Source organism: Moschus berezovskii, chromosome 5 (genome assembly GCF_049115385.1).
Source record: "Moschus berezovskii isolate FMDL1 chromosome 5, NW_MosBer_1.0, whole genome shotgun sequence".
NCBI classification, from domain to species: Eukaryota; Metazoa; Chordata; class Mammalia; order Artiodactyla; family Moschidae; genus Moschus; species Moschus berezovskii.
Window position 1 is genome coordinate 69122170 of NC_142464.1, and position 18519 is coordinate 69140688.

Genomic DNA, 18519 nt, shown 5'->3' on the forward strand with positions numbered 1-18519 from the left:
TGTCAGACTTTTTTGGGGGGGCTCCAAAATCACTGCGGATGCTGGTTGCAGCCATGAAATTAAAAGACAGTTACTCCTTGGAAGGAAAGTTATGACCAACCTAGATAGCATATTAAAAAGCAGAGACGTTACTTTGCCAACAAAGGTCCGTCTAGTCAAGGCTACGGTTTTTCCAGTGGTCATGTATGGATGTGAGAGTTGGACTGTGAAGCAGGCTGATCACCAAAGAACTGATACTTTTGAACTGTCGTGTTGGAGAAGACTCTTGAGAGTCCCTTGGACTGCAAGGAGATCCAACAGTCCATTCTAAAGGAGATCAGTCCTGGGTATTCATTGGAAGGTATTCATTGGAAGGATTGATGCTAAAGCTGAAGCCACCTCATGCGAAGGGTTGACTCACTGGAAAAGACTCTGATGCTGGGAGGGATTGGGGGCAAGAGGAGAAGGGGACAACAGAGAATGAGATGGCTGGATGGCATCACTGACTCGATGGACATGAGTTTACTGTACTCCAGGAGTTGGTGATGGACAGGGAAGCCTGGAGTGCTGTGATTCATGGGGTTGCAAAGAGTAGGACACGACTGAGCGACCGAACTGAAATGAACTGAACTGAATAGCTATTTTATCCAATGGATTTCAAAACATCTTTTTAAATATTTATTTGTATTTGTTTATTTATTTGGCTGTGCCAGGCCTTAGTTTTGAAATATAGGTCCCAGTTCTCCAACCAGGGAGTGAACCCAAGCTCCCTGCATTGGAAGCATAGAGTCTTGGCCACTGGACCATCAGGGAAGTCCTCAAACAGTTATTTTATCCTCTGGATTCCAAATCATGTGTCACACTAGCTTTAAGCACAAAAAGTAAATTCTGGATGCTTTTAGTATCCAGAGAAAGTTGTAACTTAGAGGTTGATTCTTTTCACTTAGGAATATTCCTAAATGACCCCTTCAGTTCAGTTCAGTTCAGTCGCTCAGTCGTGTCCGACTCTCCACGACCCCATGAATCACAGCACGCCAGGCCTCCCTGTCCATCACCAACTCCCGGAGTTCACTCAAACTCATGTCCACAGAGTCGGTGATGCCATCCAGCCATCTCATTCTCCGTCGTCCCCTTCTCCTCCCGCCCCCAACCTTTCCTAGCATCAGAGTCTTTTCCAGCGAGTCAACTCTTCGCATGAGGTGGCCAAAGTATTGGAGTTTCAGCTTTAGCATCAGTCCTTCCAGTGAACACCCAGGATTGATCTCCTTTAGAATGGACTGGGTGGATCTCCTTGCAGTCCAAGGGACTCTCAAGAGTCTTCTCCAACACCACAGTTCAAAAGCATCAATTCTTCTGCGATCAGCTTTCTTCACAGTCCAACTCTCACATCCATACATGACCACGGGAAAAACCATAGCCTTGACTAGACAGACCTTGGTTGGCAAAGGAATGTCTCTGCTTTTTAATATACTATCAAGGTTGGTCATAACATGTCTATTCTTTGGAGGACAACATTAAATTCAGGTGTTTTAGCACGTATCTAGCTTAACATAATGCCCACCTTCTAAGGGGTAATTTGGGGTTTTTACTTTCCTTTTTAAGATTTATTTTATAAAGGATTTTAAGTGGGTATATTTTCCCTTCAGCCCCATGTTCAGAAAGTTTCACCATCAGTAGTAAACCACTTCCTTAAACCACTAAATTTGAAATAACTCTCTCCCAAAAAGACTTTTGTGTTTTACTTGACTATTTGAGATCGTTGCAACACATGCACATCAAGGAATACAGTTTGAGATTTGGAACCCAAAGAACCTGAGGTGTGCAGATTTTAGCTGCACACCATTGGGCAGGTCACTTATCTATGTCTTCACTGTATATTAGGGTCACATTAGCACCTGTCTCTAGAGAATGCTAAAGAACTATCTGGTTTTCTGATGCTCCAATGCCAACTGTGTGACCGACAATTCAATTCCGACACCAACTACCCAGAGGGAGCGTCAGACCTACAGGATGAAGGGTTCAGCCCTACAAAACAGACCACCTTCAGGTGCCAGCAATGAACACCAGATCCCCAAGTCCCATTCCCTCCAGTCCACGAGAACAGCTCACAGAACTCAGGAAAACACTTTACTTACATTTAATGGTTTATCACAGGTGACTCCTGCCAGTGCAGGAGATGTGGATTCCATCCCTGGGTCATGAAGATCCCCTGGATGAAGAAATGGCTACCCACTCCGGTATTCTTGCCTGGAGAATCCCATGGACAGAGAAGCCTGGCAGGCCACAGTCCATAGGATTGAGAGACCGAGCATGCAAGCACAAAGGACTCAACTTAAGAAAAGCTAAATGGAAGAGCTGCTGAGGAGAAGGGCTGACGGGAGCAGGTGCACAGAGCTTCCAGGCCCTGTCCAGGCATCCCACCCTCCTGGCACTGCAATGTGTTTGCCAACCCAGTCACTGGGGGTTTTAAGCAGGTTTGATTAAATCACTGTATAGCTGACTGAACTCTAACTCCGGTCCCTCGCTTCTCCCCATACTCCAAGTTCAGGGAGGGCTGAAAGCTCAACCATCTAATGATGGCCTGGTGCCCAGCCGTCATCCTGAAGCTCCCTAGCCCTCCCACCCCCTAGCCAGGAGTCATCTCATCAGCAGACAAAGACATCTTGATCACGCAGAGATTCCAACGATTCTAGGAGCTCCGTGCCAACAACCTAGGAGAGGCACCGAACACTTGCTTTTTGTTACACCGCATACTAAACGTAAACACAAATGGTGGCTCTTGGTGTTTTTATTAATATTGCACGGCAGTCAGTTTTGCCGGTGCTTCCCCAGCACTGAATGGCAGGCATATGGTCTAAGTGAGATTGCCCACCCGCAACCCTGGCTTCCTATCTTCCTTCTAACAGTCAGTGGCTCAAGAATGAACAAGTAACAGACTTCCTGGGTAGTTCAGTGGCTGGGACTCTGCACTTGCAATGCAGAGGACCCAGGTTCAGTCCCTGGTGAGGAAACTGGATCCCACAGGCTCAGCTGAGAACAGGCGCAGCCAAATAAACACTATTTTTTAAAATGGATAAATACTATGAACAAGAATTTGATGGCATTCCCCTGAGCACAGTGAAGGGCTCTGAGTTGGTCCAGTCAGTATGAAGAGCAACACTTCCGCACAATAGTTAGGAAAACTCCCTGAACAAGGATATAAATCATTCTGGAAGCTACTGGCAGCCATGTTCCACACTGAGAAAAGCTGGCAGAAGAGGCCAGTCTCAAAGCAGCACTTATTAGCCTGTTACAGTCTATAACAAGGTCAGACTGAAATAAGCTGTTGAGAAACATTTATAGCAACTCGGCGGAAAAGTTTTATATCTGTTGAATTTAACTTTAAAAATGTGGGATATATTTGTCTTTTCAAATTTCCTTTTTCTAGTAATTCACTTGTATTTGTATGGTATTTTATGAAAGTGTTGATCTGTACTGGTTAAGATTTTTTTTCTTAAAAAAGTTCCTTTTCTCAGATAGCTTGATAAGCACGGCCTAAAAATCTGAGCAGTGAAACCACAGTCTTGATCAAATCTTATCTAAACCCAATGCTTCATCTCTACTTTTTAGTTCGGTGAGCCAACAGATACTCTTTACTGCTTTCGGCTTATCTGAGTTGAATTTTCTGCCATTTACAATAGAATATATTCTACCTGATAATCTACTGATTACCAACCCAAAGTAAGGTGGAAGAGTGGACGAAGATGGAGGTGGGAGACAGCGCAGACAAAAGTACGAAGAATTCCAATCATTACATGAAACTGAAAAAGAAAATACCCATTCAAAGATGTATACTCAGATAAAGGTTTCAGAACCCTGAAATTAAATGGCCATCTTGGAGGATTTCCTTTCTTTCAACAATGAACCCATGAAAACATCTCACTGTTTCACTCATTTCAGCAACTGCCAATTTTGAGCCAAACAAATTATCTTCAAGCAAATGTCACACACAGTAGGGAGTGAGTTCATTTTCCTAAACTGTTGTCAAAGCTTTGCATACTGAAGCTTCCAAAAAAGAAGAACTGGAAAAATGACAATTTAGAGGTGGGAAAGAAACATGAGTTATTTCAAAGCAGCAGCCTGTGATACGGAGAAATCTTTCTTCTGAAGTGTCTCCATCTAACATTTTCCAAGTTGCAATCATTTCAACTGCTGACTTTCACTGTATTTATGCTAAAATTTTGCTGATTTATTTTAGTAGTATTTTACCAGGGTGAAAAGCCAAAAAGGAATGGCAGGGGCGGGGGGAGGAAAAGAAAATAACTACTGTTGGTTTTCAGTGAAGTTGCTCAGTCATGTCCGACTCTTTGTGATCCCATGGACTGTAGCCTACCAGGCTCCTCTGTTCATGAAAATTTCCAGGCAAGAGTACTGGAGTGGGTTGCCATTTCCTTCTCCGTGGGATCTTCTGGACCCAGGGATCGAACCCAAGTCTCCTGCATTGCAGGCGGACGCTTTACGTCTGAGCCACCTAAAGTAAAGGTAAAACTAGAAATGTAAGGAATTAGGAAAGAAAGAACTTTGTTAAGAAAACTGTAGACTAGCTATATTTCTTCTATTAATCTAAAACACCCAAGGTTACTCTAAGTTAGAAAGTCCATATATAACAGGTGAGGTGAGTAGGTTATGGGGTGGGGGTTACCCATCCATTGAGGCAAGTTAGTACCCACCCTAAATAATCAGTTCAAGGCCAGGCAACTCCTAAAACCCTTAATAGGATAGTACAGTCTCTGATGAGTAAGGCAGTTAGGAAGGCAAGAGTCACAGCCTCCTCCAAAACCTCCCTCACTGTGGGGTCCATTTATTTAGCTATATATCTTCACAACATATTTATTGTGAATGGATAGGCACTTTTTGTCAAAACTGCACAGACAAAGAATATCGACCATCTGCACTTTCATAAAAAACTTACCTAATCTGAAAATACATCTTTCTTGTCTGAATGAAAACCATCATTTATTTTTCACAAGGTAATATTAGAAAATATTGTGCCTACATGGGGCTTCCCTGGTGGCTCAGACAGTGAAGAATCTGCCTGCAACGGAGGAGACCTAGGTTTGATCCCTGGGCCAGGAAGATCCCCTGGAGAAGGGAATGGCAACCCACTCCAGTATTCCTGCCTGGAGAATTCCACGGACAGAGGAGCCTAGCGGGCTGCAGTCCATGGGGTTACAGAATCGAACATGACTGAGCAACACTTTCAGTTTCTTTCATCCTGAGAGCACGGGGTATGAAAGAGAGGAGAAAAACAAATGACATTTCCTGAGGTCCCATGACATGCTCCAATCTTTACCTAGATCTTGTTTTATTTGGTGGCAAACTTAAAAGTAGATCTTGTAGTCTACATTTTAGAAGTCAATAAATGGAGAATTAGCTTAAGCACTTAACCCAAGAGTCCTCCATCAGTGTCAGAGCTAGAGTTGACCTGGGTGTGTTTTACTCAAAACTGCTACCTTATCCACTTAGCATACCATTTGACACACATTCCATGATGGCATAGTAATGAAATTTCTTTCAATTTTTTTTTCCTTATCTATAAAGGAATGAAAGTGAAAGTGTTAGCTACTCAGTCATGTCTGACTCTTTGTGAACCCATGGACTATAGTCTGCCAGGCTCCTCTGTCCATGGAATTCTCCAGGCAAGAATAGTGGAGTGGGTTGCCATTCCCCTCTCCAGGGGATCTTCCTGACCCAGGGATTGAACCCATGTCTCCCGTATTTCAGGCAGATTTTTCACCATCTGAGCCACCAAGGAAGCCCAATAAAGGAGTAATGAAAAATTTAAAAATCTACAAGGAGGTATGTATCTTTATAGAAAAGTTAGGAAAAGGGTTTTATATTATTATTATTTGGGGGACATTTTTCCCCAGGAGTCTGAGATTTAGAAACATTCTGGGTTTTTTTTTCCCTTTTTTTTGATGTTTTTAAAATATATAAGTATACTTTAAACCATTCACATCCCAACCTTCTTACAGTCAAGTAATCTCAATTCCTACAATAGTATTTATAAGCATGCTGTACCAGGATCATTCAAAATGATAGCATATAACTCCAGTTAGTATTTCTCAAGCTGCAATGCATGCTCCCAGACTGTCTCAGAAGTACACATTTTCTCAAGTTTGAAGAACTTGAGCCTAGATAATTCTACCATATCCCTTTCGAAGGAAGAACAAATAAATTACTTTATAATTAAAACAGAGGAATGATAGGAGGTCCTGAGAAGCACTCATATCACGTTCATAATATTCTTAACAAAAATGCATAACACATGAAGAATCAACCAGCAAACCCAAAACGAGGGGCATTCTACAAAATAACTGGCCAATACCCTTCAGAGTGTCAAAGTTATGAAAGACAAAGAAAGGGTGAGGCACTGTTCCATATTATGATGTCCATCTGCAGACGAATGGATAAGAAAGCTTTGGTACATATACACAATGGAGTATTACTCAGCCATTAAAAAGAATGCATTTGAATCAGTTCTAATGAAGTGGATGAAACTGGAGCCTATTATACAGAGTGAAGTAAGACAGAAAGAAACGCACCAATACAGTATACTAATGCATATATATGGAATTTAGAAAGATGGAAATATAACCCTGTATACAAGACAGCAAAAGAGACACAGTTGTATCGAACAGTCTTTGGGACTTTGTGGGAGAGGGTGAGGGTGGGATGACTTGAGAGAATGACATTGAAACATGTATGTTGTCATATGTGAAATGAATCAGCAGTTCAGGGTCAATGCATGTTACAGGATACTCGGGGCTGGTGTGCGGGGATGACCCAGAGGGAGGATAAAGGGAGGAGGGAGGTGAGGGGGGGTTCAGGAGGGGGAACTCATGTACACCTGGGGCGAATTCATGTCAATGTATGGCAAAACCAACCAATATAATATTGTAAAATAAAAAAAAAATAAATTAAAAAATTAAAAAAAAAGATGACTAAGGCACTGTGACAACTGAATGTAACCTGTAATCCTGGATTGGATCCTAGACCAGAAAAAGAAACATTAATGGGGCATTAACTGGCAATATTTAAATAAGGTTCCTGGATAGTAATGTTAGACCAACATTTAGTCCCTTATTTTTGATTACTATATAGTGATTATGTAAGATAGTTACATTTAGAAAATCTAGATGAAGAATGTAAAGGAATTTTTTGTACTTTTCACTATATTTTTAACTCTTAAAATTTAGGCTTTTTGAAAGCCTAAAATTATTTCAGAACAAAAAGTTCAAAACACTAAAAATTTTCAGTGACAAAGAAGGGTATGAAACAACAAAAAAGAAATCCAAAACAGCAGAAACCTATGCAGTGTCTATTAAGGTACAATGGACTAAGGGGCCCGTCTCCTCTACAGAGATGCCTTTATGGAGATCTAACAGACACAAGATATCAGACTCTCATTTGGCTTGTCAGGTAGGTTTCCCTTCAGAACGCATGTCCAGACTCCTTTCTAGGGCTAGTCTTTAACATTAACCAACTGATTTTTATTTTATATGAAGTTCTTGTGATCTGAACTAACAAGAACCTGTTCCCCAGAGTCCAATCCTTTTATAGGAGTACTGAGAAAAGACTGATTTTCCAGGTTATTAAAGGTAAAAGCCAGACCCCAGATTTTGGTGATAAACAGCTACATGCCCTGTGGGCTGCCCAATGACCATTCTGCAAGACTGTAACACCCAAAGTTCAAAAAAATAGGCAGCTCCCAACAAAAAGAATGTACTCAAAGTACAGTCACCTTGTAAAGCAAGAGAAGGTGTCAGCAGCCAACACTGAATCTTGTTGAATAAAGGATTATGGAGGACAAAACAGCCAAAGACCAAGAGCCAAACTCATACACAACTCAGCAAAGGTTTAGCAGACTGTTGGTTTGAATTGAATAACACTTTTATAAGATTCCCTTAGAACCTATATCCACAGTGGCCCAGAATGATCCTTATAAAAGGTAATCCTACCCATGTCTTTCCCCAACCTAAAGCTCGTACCTAGTTTTCCATTGCATTTAAAACAAAAAACAAAATCCTGGTAGTAGCATAGTCTCCTGGGCCCTGCCCACTACCCCAGCTCTTCATCAAGGTCCCTCTGCCTTGCATGCTCCAGTCCCCGAGTCAGTCTTGATCTTCAAAGACTCAGTGCAAACTGTACTCTGTCTAGAATGCCTTCCCATTCCCATCACCGTAACATACACACACACTCACACTCACACACACACACCCAGCCTAGCTAACTTCAATCCACTCATCAACATCATTCAGGTTTCTGCTTAAGTATCAGTTAATCAGGGTGGCTTTTACTGACCAATCTTGAGAATTAACGGGGGTCCTCTGTTGGAGGGTGTTCTCACAGAAGCCTATGATTTCTCTTCAGAGAACCTACCACCATGTCTAACTATATACTTAAAGGCTCTTGGTCTCCTATTATATTAGGAGCAACTAGAGGGCAGGGATTAAGTCTTGTTTGCAGACCACCACATCCTAAAGTCCAGCAAAGCATTCTGCACTTCAGACACAGAGGCGGATGATCCTGCCCAAGTCCTTGACTTCTTTTAGGGATTAAATGAAGCACTGTATGTCAAGCATCTGGATATGGTAAGCACTCATCAATGAGAGCTGTAAGAATTTTGTCAAAAGGTCTTTGCTCCAGATATGCTTGAAATTTACCACTGCTTTTTCTTTCACCTGATGGAGGGGGAAACAGCCAAGCAAAAGATGCCAAGCTGTCATTTTTTTGATGATATTTCTTGACTGCCAAGTCAGCTCATTTTAGGATTACTGAAAAACTTCAAATTGCAAGGTATCATCAAGAAAGGAAATGCTTCTAAAATTAACACACTACACTTTTGTTATTCTGAGATAAATCTATACTCATCATCAGTTCATTTTTACTTCCCTCTATAGCCTTCAACGTCACCATCTCTTTCAAACTCCTGGTTATTACTACAAGGACATTTGCTCCTTTTTCAAAGACTCTACTAATAATTCTCATGAAAAGGAGTTAAAACTATGGCCAAAATTTCCTCAGTTTTAAAAACATGAAAAGCTTGCTTACCTCAACTATGAACTCGTGAAAGCAGGATAAATCAGTTACCCTGAGCAGTCGTTGTTCATAGGATTTAGAATCATTTACAGTGGTAAGTCAGTGAAAAGATAAAAATAGGGGACTGAAACACCCAAACTGATCATTTTTTCTAAATATGTTTCACTGTAACAGCAGCGAAATTCTCCTGGGCCCAGATAATATGCTCAGGCAAGGGAAACAAGATCCAAATACTAAGATTTCTTAGGAGATAACTAGACAAATTCCTATTGACCAGAAGAGAAATGAGAATTCAAGAGTGTGTTACTTCCTTAGAAGTAAACTACGCTTTACAGAAAATGTCTTCACTGAAATTCCAGACCTATATATTATATGCAGCGATACTTAGCAGCTACATGCAAGGTCCCGTGGGTAATTCAAAGATGGACAAAGATGGGAGTTGGGGGAGACTTCCCTTCTACCCTCCTAGGTTTGATAGCTAGGTCTATGAAATAAACTGACAACAGGCAGATTAACAGAAGAAAAGGTCCACGAATGTATTAATTTTTAATATAACATACATTGGAGACATCACAGGAAAAATAAAATGAGTACACCAAAAAAGCAGTGAGATTTGACAGCTTATATAGCATCTTAACATGGGAAGGAAAGGGAAGGATTATCAGCCTCTTTGGAGACAGTAAACGATTTTTTAGAAGATGAATAAGCCCTTAGAAGAATACATGGGAGACATGATAGTTTGTTATGAGGTCTGTCTCGGTGTGGTGTATGTGAAGAGGCAATCCTTCCCTGGTTGATGAAAGTCATGGGGAGGGGATCTGTGACAACCGAGTTCCTTCTGGAGGATCTGTCTTCAGATAGATAAGGGAAGTTCAGAGAAAGCCTCTCACCATATTTGCTGTTTTTCAAGTGCCTTTAGTTTAAAACAATCAGTATATCAAAGTAGCACATTTTGGGGAGCATGTTGGTGAACTCCTTCAGATGGAAGCATGATCAGTATCCTCAGTCATGGGATAAACAGATACATAATACATACAAAATACATACACAATACATACAAAACTGCGCATGCATCTGATACTTTGAATCTCATGAAAGCTAAGAACCTGTGTGGGGTCGGTGGGGGGTGGTGGTGATATTTAAGCAAAAAAGCTCTCTTAATCCCCTTGCCAGATTAACCAGCACACGTCACTCCCTCTCCACAGCACAGTGACTGATGTTTCAGCACACCAGCAGCTCACAACTAGTAGGAGGCGCTGCTAGAGCCCAGGGCTCCTCCAAGTATGGTCCAGAGATAGATACCAGTCTGCAAACTGTTGTCAGCTGCCCAGGAAATGGAAAGTGAGCATTTGCAATAGAAATGTGGGTAGTCATCAGACACAGTTGCCACACCCAAGTGCCTGAATAGCAGACTCATCTCAGTGACCAGTTTTGGTGATGATGACCTTGTGAGGCAAGTTGTCAAGTGCTGTAGAACCATGGGATCACAAGTGATAGTTTAAGGTTACCTTCTCAACGGTAATATAAATGTATTAAAATCAAAACCCACTTCTTTCATTGAAAGATCATTTACATTTGACCATAAATTTAAAGAACAAGTTGGAGTTGGCTACTGAGGAAAACCTGAAGTTGAATTTTGACACGAGCATCACTTGCTTCATTTTGGAGAAGAGTGAAAAATGAAGATCCTGAGCTTGCTGAAATTGCTTTGTCTTTTTTCATCCTCATCAACACCTTTCTACAAGGCCAGTTCCTCTACCATGGGCGTTACTAAAACAAAATCATAATCAATTGAGATATACATTATTCATTAACCCTGAGACAAGCTATCACTAACCCAGCCTAGAGTAGATAGGTTAACAAGCAATAGTAAGTTCATCTATGACATCAAAAATCCTACAACACCGATTACATCCAGTGAACCAGTGAAGTTGCTCAGTTGTGTCCGACTCTTTGCGATCCCATGGACTGTAGCCTACCAGGCTCCTCCATCCATGGAATCTTCCAGGCAAGAGTACTGGAATGGGCTGCCATTTCCTTCTCCAGGGGATCTTCCTGACCCAGGGATTGAACCCAGGTCTCTCTCATTGCAGGCAGACGCTTTACCATCTGAGCTACAGAGTTATTTAATATGGAGAATCACCACTTTACTCACAATTTTCTGTTCAGCTATAACTGAATTAACAAATTAACAAGCTATAGTGAGGTGTTATGTGAATTACCTATATTCATGCTTTTGAGGAGATGCACAGATTTTGTAATTTTCTTTCCAATATTTGCTGTGTTTATATTTAACAAAATGTAATTTTATTTATGTTATTTCTAAAATATTAAAAAAAAACCCTAAGGCTTGCATAACTATTTTATTTCTTTCCTCCTTTTTTTGTTAATAAAAGAACAGATCCATGACAGATTGAAAATAAAAAGACTAGACCTTCACCACATATAGGTTGAGAAGCAGAGGTCAGCTCCCCAGTAAAGCTGTACCTTTCTCTAGGGTCAGATGTGTTCACTTCTATTTATGCTAGTTGTTTAATTGTATGTAAACACTTAATAAGCTGTATAAAAACACATAAAGTATGAGCTCAGAAAAATGTTTCTATGAAAATGAAGTTGAACATCTGAATACTGTGGAGTAATTCAATGAAAGAGTAACACTAAAATAACTGCTGTCAAATTAGGCATGAAACAGTGGCAAAGGATGGGGAGGCAAATTGGAAGAATTCTAAACTCATAGCTCACAAGTATCCTAACACTCAAGCATGCCAAACTGAAAACCAGGAAGACTAGGCATTACAGGTTATTGTTTATGTGCCAAAAAACACATAGAAACCACTTATCAGGCCCTACTTCAGAAATCAGCAACATGGACGTACATTTATATGTCTAAATTTAAAATAAAATGCTTAAGATATAAATAAATGTAATATGTTTTACACTTCTCCACTTCAACTGAGCAGCTGCTGGTCATAATAGTCCCAGATAAGACAGCTTATCCTCTAAACACAAAATTCTGCACTGAATATTCAAGAGATTCTGACCTCCTGGCTCTGTCGCTGACAAGACTGGTAGACGACAAAACAGGGACAAAATATAAGGTATAGAAAGACACACCAGTCACAAAAAGCATAAGGAGCTCAAAGAGAGATTCTAACCATATAAAGAAAATGAAACAACTTGTGAAATTGCAAAGCATATGTCTCTTTTTTAGTAACACTCTATCCATACTGAATTCCTGCAGAGAATGTGCATTTTAGCAGTTAACAGCGTAACCAAATAAAAGCAGAGCCCCTGGGGGACTTTTTTCCAAAGGTCAAGAAACAAATGCAGAATCAAAAAGAATTTATAAAAGTCCTTTATGAGATACTGCAAAACATTTTCCTCTTACTATCAATACAGAAAATTGTTTTGAACCATAAACCAAACTAATCCATGGCCACAGGTTTAGCTTAACTCTGAATCAAACTTTGGGAAAAATGCAGGGGAGGAAAAAATAATTTTCCCTACACATTTCTGAGTTCTTAGCTGAAACTCTTATAATAAAAGACAGATTAACAAGAAAGAAAAAACAAATACAAACTCATTAACACATACACTTTGTATACATGGGAGATATCCAGAGGAAAATGAATATTGAAGAGGTGGCTTAGAATTCAGACTTAAATACCATCATAATAGGGAAAAGGGAGGGGGAAGTTGGCATCTTAGCGGAAAGATGAATGGGTCTTTAGAAGAAGAGGAGGGAAGAATGATAGTTTGTGACAAAGTCTGTCTGGGCCTGGTGTTGACTCCTAGTCTCCTTTCCTGTGATAAGGGTCAATCCCTTCTGGGTGATGCAACTCCTGGGATGAGGCTCTATGACAACTGAGTTCCTTTTGGAGGATCTGTTTTCAGGCAGATAAGGAGACAACTGGGACATGAGGCAGAGAAAGCCTCTCTCTGCATTTACGTGGCTCAGAGCTTCCCTTGTGGCTCAGCTGGTAAAGAATCCACCTGCATTGTGAGAGACCTGGGTTCAATCCCTGGGTTGGGAAGATCCCCTGGAGAAGGGTAAGGCTACCAACCCCAGTATTCTGGCCTGGAGAATTCCATGGACTGTACAGTTCAGGGGGTCACAGAGTCAGACACGACTCAGTGACTTTCACTTTTCAAAGGCCTACAGTTCAAAATAATCAATATATCAAAGTGGCATCTTTGGAGGCGGCACATCCTAAATTCCTCCAGTCATATTTGGGGCAGCATATGCTACTACCCTCCACACACAAAGTGCAGGCTATAGCGGGTGGACACTAGGTGCATGTTCCAGGCCCTGCCCTCCAATTGTGGCTCTGCCAATAATTAGCACCACGACCCTTAATTTTGGGGTACCCATTTGCTATCTCAGGGAGTCAGCTTATGCATATACCACAGACGCTACCCACGCTAAGCTTCTATCACTGTGGAACTAAACACAACAGTGAAATGGAATGAAGCTCTTATGGGCAATGAAAGGCAAGAGGCAAACATAAAATCTTCTAGAGTGACAGTTCTGGATACTCACTGCCTTGGTTATGAAAAAAAGGAAAACATGGGGAGACATGTAGCCCAAATAGCAATGCCCAGGACAACCAAACTTTTATAATCCCTTCTGGGAAAATGAATAAAACCACAATATAACTTCTTAAAAAAATTTTTTTTTTTGCGTTCAAATAGGTTTTCTTCCTTATTTTGTAATTAGCAAAAATTTATTTTTAAAAAACAAGAAGGAAGTATATTGAGACTAGGGATTCACAGTGGTTATTTAAAGACTGTTTTGCTGGCATCTTTATCTGCTCTTACAGAACGTTAAATTAATTATTTCTTTTTAAGTGAAAAGGTGATAATGAAGTAATTAGGAACATACACTCAGAGCTAGGTGGCCTGGATCCAAGTCCCACTTACCAGCTGTACATCCTTGAGTAAGTTTCAGTTTCCTCATCTGCAAAATGAGGAAAACACGGTCTCATCATCTCACATGGTTGCTGGGAATTAACAGGAGTTAATATACGTAAAGCACTAAGCACAGCATTTCTGCATACACAAGAACCTATGCAAGTGCTCACTAATATTTTATGGTGACTTTGTCATGTTTAACCAAAAATAGATGTTCACTAACACACCAAATGAAAACGAAACAAACATCAAAACCCTAGAAAACCTCACATAAAAATATCAACATTAAACATTTAAAACATTAAAATAATTCCAAGAATATAATGACATATATAATGTCCTATGACGGGTGTATGCTATATATGACAGTACCTTCATTTAAGTATTTTCCCAGGCTCCAATCCTTCACCAATTCACCCTACACTAGATGAAACTTCCGAAAGCAATGTTGGGCTTAAGTCAATTCCCTCCAAGAACCTCAATGACTCCACACAGTACAGGGTAAACCCCAGAGCCAGACTAAATGAGCCGTTAGCACCCTGTACTTCACAATATCTACCAGTTTGTAACAGGTTGTAATTATATACTTGAGTGTTTGGTTAATACCTTTCTCATCACTGGAAAGACTGACAGCCCAGGAGGTAAGGCCTGCATTTTACCCACCACTGTCCATCACAGGCATGGCCTGCTGCAAGTGCCATATGTATTTGATGGATGACCCTCAGCATCCATCAAGGCTCACAAAACACCCCATTGGTATGACCTTTCACGGTTTGCAAAACACCCTCACATAAATTTTCTCACCTGAGTCTCACAGTAAGCGTTTAGGGAAGGCAGAGGCCCCAGAATTCAGAGTCACCGAAGGTCACATTCAGTGTGCTAGTCCCTAATCTGAAGTTCCTTCCAGAACATTCTCCCGAGTTAAATCCAATAAATCATACTAAGGCTTTGACCTCTCCTTGTACTTTTCAGTGTCTATGGTTTTTAATCTTCCCTTCTACCCATCTAAACTTCTGCCTCCTTTCCTGATTTTCATTCTTTATTAAGGACAGTGATTGGGCAAATGCTTCACCTTCCCTCAGGTGTCATACATGTTTCATTGCTAGTGCATGGGCATCTGTGTATTTACTCACCAAAATGTTTTTCAATGTACGGACATTTCAATATAATAATGAGCACCGACTAAGGGTTCGACTGTGAAATTCCAATGAGAACCGCACAGTTAGTTCACTCCTGTCCTAGTGGTTAGAAAAACCACTGAAGTTTCTAGAAGAGAATAACAATGTAAATCAACATGCTTTAAAAAGCAATACAATAGCTGCCACTCAGCCTGAAATATCCCAGGTACCTTAATTAAAAAGCAAGTTCAGTTCAGTCGCTCAGTCATGTCCGACTCTTTGCGACCCCATGAATCACAGCTCTCCAGGCCTCCCTGTCCATCACCAACTCCTGGAGTTCACTAAACTCATGTCCATCGAGTCGGTGATGCCATCCAGCCATCTCATTCTCTGTTGTTCCTGTCTCCTCCCGCCCCTAATCCCTCCCAGCATCAGAGTCTTTTCCAGTGAGTCAACTCTTCGCATGAGGTGGCCAAAGTATTGGAGTTTCAGCTTTAGCATCAGTCCTTCCAATAAACACCCAGGATTGATCTCCCTTAGAATGGGCTAGCTGGATCTCCTTGCAGTCCAAGGGACTCTCAAGAGTCTTCTCCAACACCACAGTTCAAAAGCATCAATTCTTCGGCAATCAGCTTTCTTCACAGTCCAACTCTCACATCCATACATGACCACGGGAAAAACCATAGCCTTGACTAGACAGACCTTTGTTGGCAAAGTAATGTCTCTGCTTTTTAATATGCTATCTAGGTTGGTCATAACTTTCCTTCCAAGGAGTAAGCATCTTTTAATTTCATGGCTGCAATCAGCATCCGCAGTGATTCTGGAGCCCCAAAAAATAAAGTCTGACACTGTTTCCACTGTTTCCCCATCTATTTCCCATGAAGTGATGGGACCAGATGCCATGATCTTTGTTTTCTGAATGTTGAGCTTCAAGCCAACCTTTTCACTCTCCTCTTTCACTTTCATCAAGAGGCTTTTTAGTTCCTCTTCACTTTCTGCCATAAAGTGGTGTCGTCTGCATATCTGAGGTTATTGATATTTCTCCCGGCAATCTTGATTCCTGCTTGTGCTTCTTCCAGCCCAGCGTTCCTCATGATGTACTCTGCATATAAGTTAAATAAGCAGGGTGACAATATACAACCTTGACGTACTCCTTTGCCTATTTGGAACCAGTCTGTTGTACCATGTCCAGTTCTAACTGTTGCCTCCGGACCTTCATACAGGTTTCTCAAGCCGTAGGTCAGGTGATCTGGTATTCCCATCTCTTTCAGAATTTTCCACAGTTTATTGTGGAAATTTTCCACAGGTCGGTAGGTACCCAGTATGCTACTGGAGATCAGTGGAGATATAACTCCAGAAAGAATGAAGGGATGGAGCCAAAGCAAAACCAATACCCAGTTGTGGATGTGACTGGTGATAGAAGCAAGGTCCAATGCTGTAAAGAGCAATATTGCATAGGAACCTGGAATGTTAGGTCCATGAATCAAGGCAAATTGGAAGTGGCCAAACAGGAGATGACAAGAGTGAACGTAGACATTCTAGGAATCAGTGAACTAAAATGGACTGGAATGGGTGAATTTAACTCAGATGACCATTATATCTACTACTGTGGGCAGGAATCCCTTAGAAGAAATGGAGTAGCCATCATGGTCAACAAAAGAGTCCGAAATGCAGTACTTGGATGCAATCTTAAAAATGACAGCATGATTTCTGTTCGTTTCCAAGGCAAACAATTCAATATTACAGTAATCCAAGCCTATGCCCCAACCAGTAATGCTGAAGAAGCCGAAGTTGAACGGTTCTATGAAGACCTACAAGACCTTTTAGAACTAACACCCAAAAAAGATGTCCTTTTCATTATAGGGGACTGGAATGCAAAGGTAGAAAGTCAAGAAACACCTGGAGTAACAGGCAAATTTGGCCTTGGAGCACGAAATGAAGCAGGGCAACGGCTAATAGAGTTTTGCCAAGAGAACGCACTGGTCATAGCAAACACCCTCTTCCAATAACACAAGAGAATTAAAAAGCAAAGTAACTGCTAATTCCCAGTAAATAGATTTTATCAATTTCTATATCATTTTGAAAAAGAATATAGATTAAATTAATTTACCATCATTTTAAAGACAAATACTCATACAATGACATCCACAAGCCAAGTACCCCCAGGTCTACTTCACCAAAATGGTTTTTGTCCATAAGGTCTGTTACACAATTAACGGTCCTTCTCAAACTTGTCAGCTCAAAAGCACACACAATTAAAATGGAAACAAGAGATGCAGGAATCCTATTCCTCTGAATTACCAGCATAGAACCACAACTCTAAATACTACAGCAATAAACCTACAATAATCCTTGTGAAATATAGTATCAATTAAATGTTGGTGCAAGAAATGTAACGCAGAATTACTGCCGTATTAACACTCTGAAGCTAAATCACCGAAGACTTTAAACAAGTGCAAATCGATTCTATGAATATTTAACACAGCTGGCTGTATTTAAAATTTCCCATAGCAGACATACACTGGCATCAAAAAGAGCTGCAAAGGGTTAAAAGTGAGAGATTATATATGAATTCAGAAAAAGGAAAGGCAGCAGCCTGTGAATTTTTCTTATCTCGGAAATGACAATATTTTACAGCCTCAGGGGAAAGAAAAGACAAAACACTATTCCATAATGTTAACTCATTACAGGATTTAATAGAAACACCACCCAACTAATCTTCCTTCTTTCCCATCTAAATTTCATTGCTGAATTTAAGAGTCCAATCTCAGATAAGACAAGAAAGAAAGCTGCAAGAACACAGTACCGAGAGGAAAGGACAAAAACCTGAGATAATGTTTGTCTCAAGGTAAACGTGTGGATCCCTGAATCTGTATAAAGCTGCATGTCTGTCTCCACCTCACCGTCTCCTACAAGGACACAACTGCTTTCGAACACCATGGTACCACAGGTTTTGAACAAGCCTAAGCAAGCCTGCAGAACGGCGGGGTTGTGCTGGTTTTCTTGTTTGAGGGTCTTTAAAAGTAGAATGAAACTTGCCCAGGTGTTTTCTTTTATCTTCCAACAGATCAAGTGGGCTCCACACACCCCCCGATTAAGTTTCTTGATCACTCTGTCTTTCCCACACCTTGACCATCTACAAGGCAGTTGATTTATAAATAAATCCAGCAGAGAAGCCATAACCAACCCCTAGAGAGGAGCCTCATGAGGAAAAACTTCCCTTTTAATAAATCTAAAGCTCTTCTCCTTGTAGAGTTTAATTCCACTTCCCTCTTTTTTTTCTTCTATGAACTCAGTAGAAGGGAATAAATCCTTGAAAGAAAAAAATCCCTTTTATCTCACAAAATAATCACATGTGCGAATTCTATGAGTTAAGAAGACATCAATGATCAAATTTAATTCTATTATTTGTGTTTAAAAGATTCAGACC

The 18519-nt window shown here is 40.7% G+C and overlaps 1 protein-coding gene and 1 pseudogene across 17 annotated transcripts in view; one reads left to right on the forward strand and one right to left on the reverse strand.

The window, feature by feature from the left end:
* Nucleotides 1-18519, reverse strand: part of APBB2 (amyloid beta precursor protein binding family B member 2) — a 388982-nt gene that overhangs the window by 331859 nt on the left and 38604 nt on the right. The window contains exons 2-3 of one of the 17 annotated variants that reach the window (XM_055435271.2): nucleotides 15105-15237; nucleotides 13981-14017 (exon numbers count right to left, since the gene is read on the reverse strand). The exons of 15 other annotated variants lie outside the window; for them this stretch is intronic. The gene's annotated coding sequence lies outside the window, so the exon portion shown is untranslated. The remainder of the gene's footprint in view (nucleotides 1-13980; nucleotides 14018-15104; nucleotides 15238-18519) is intronic. One more of the 17 variants, XM_055435274.2, reaches the window with a different exon arrangement.
* The window catches only part of LOC148777849 (uncharacterized), a 169771-nt pseudogene that overhangs the window by 112714 nt on the left and 38538 nt on the right, over nucleotides 1-18519 (forward strand).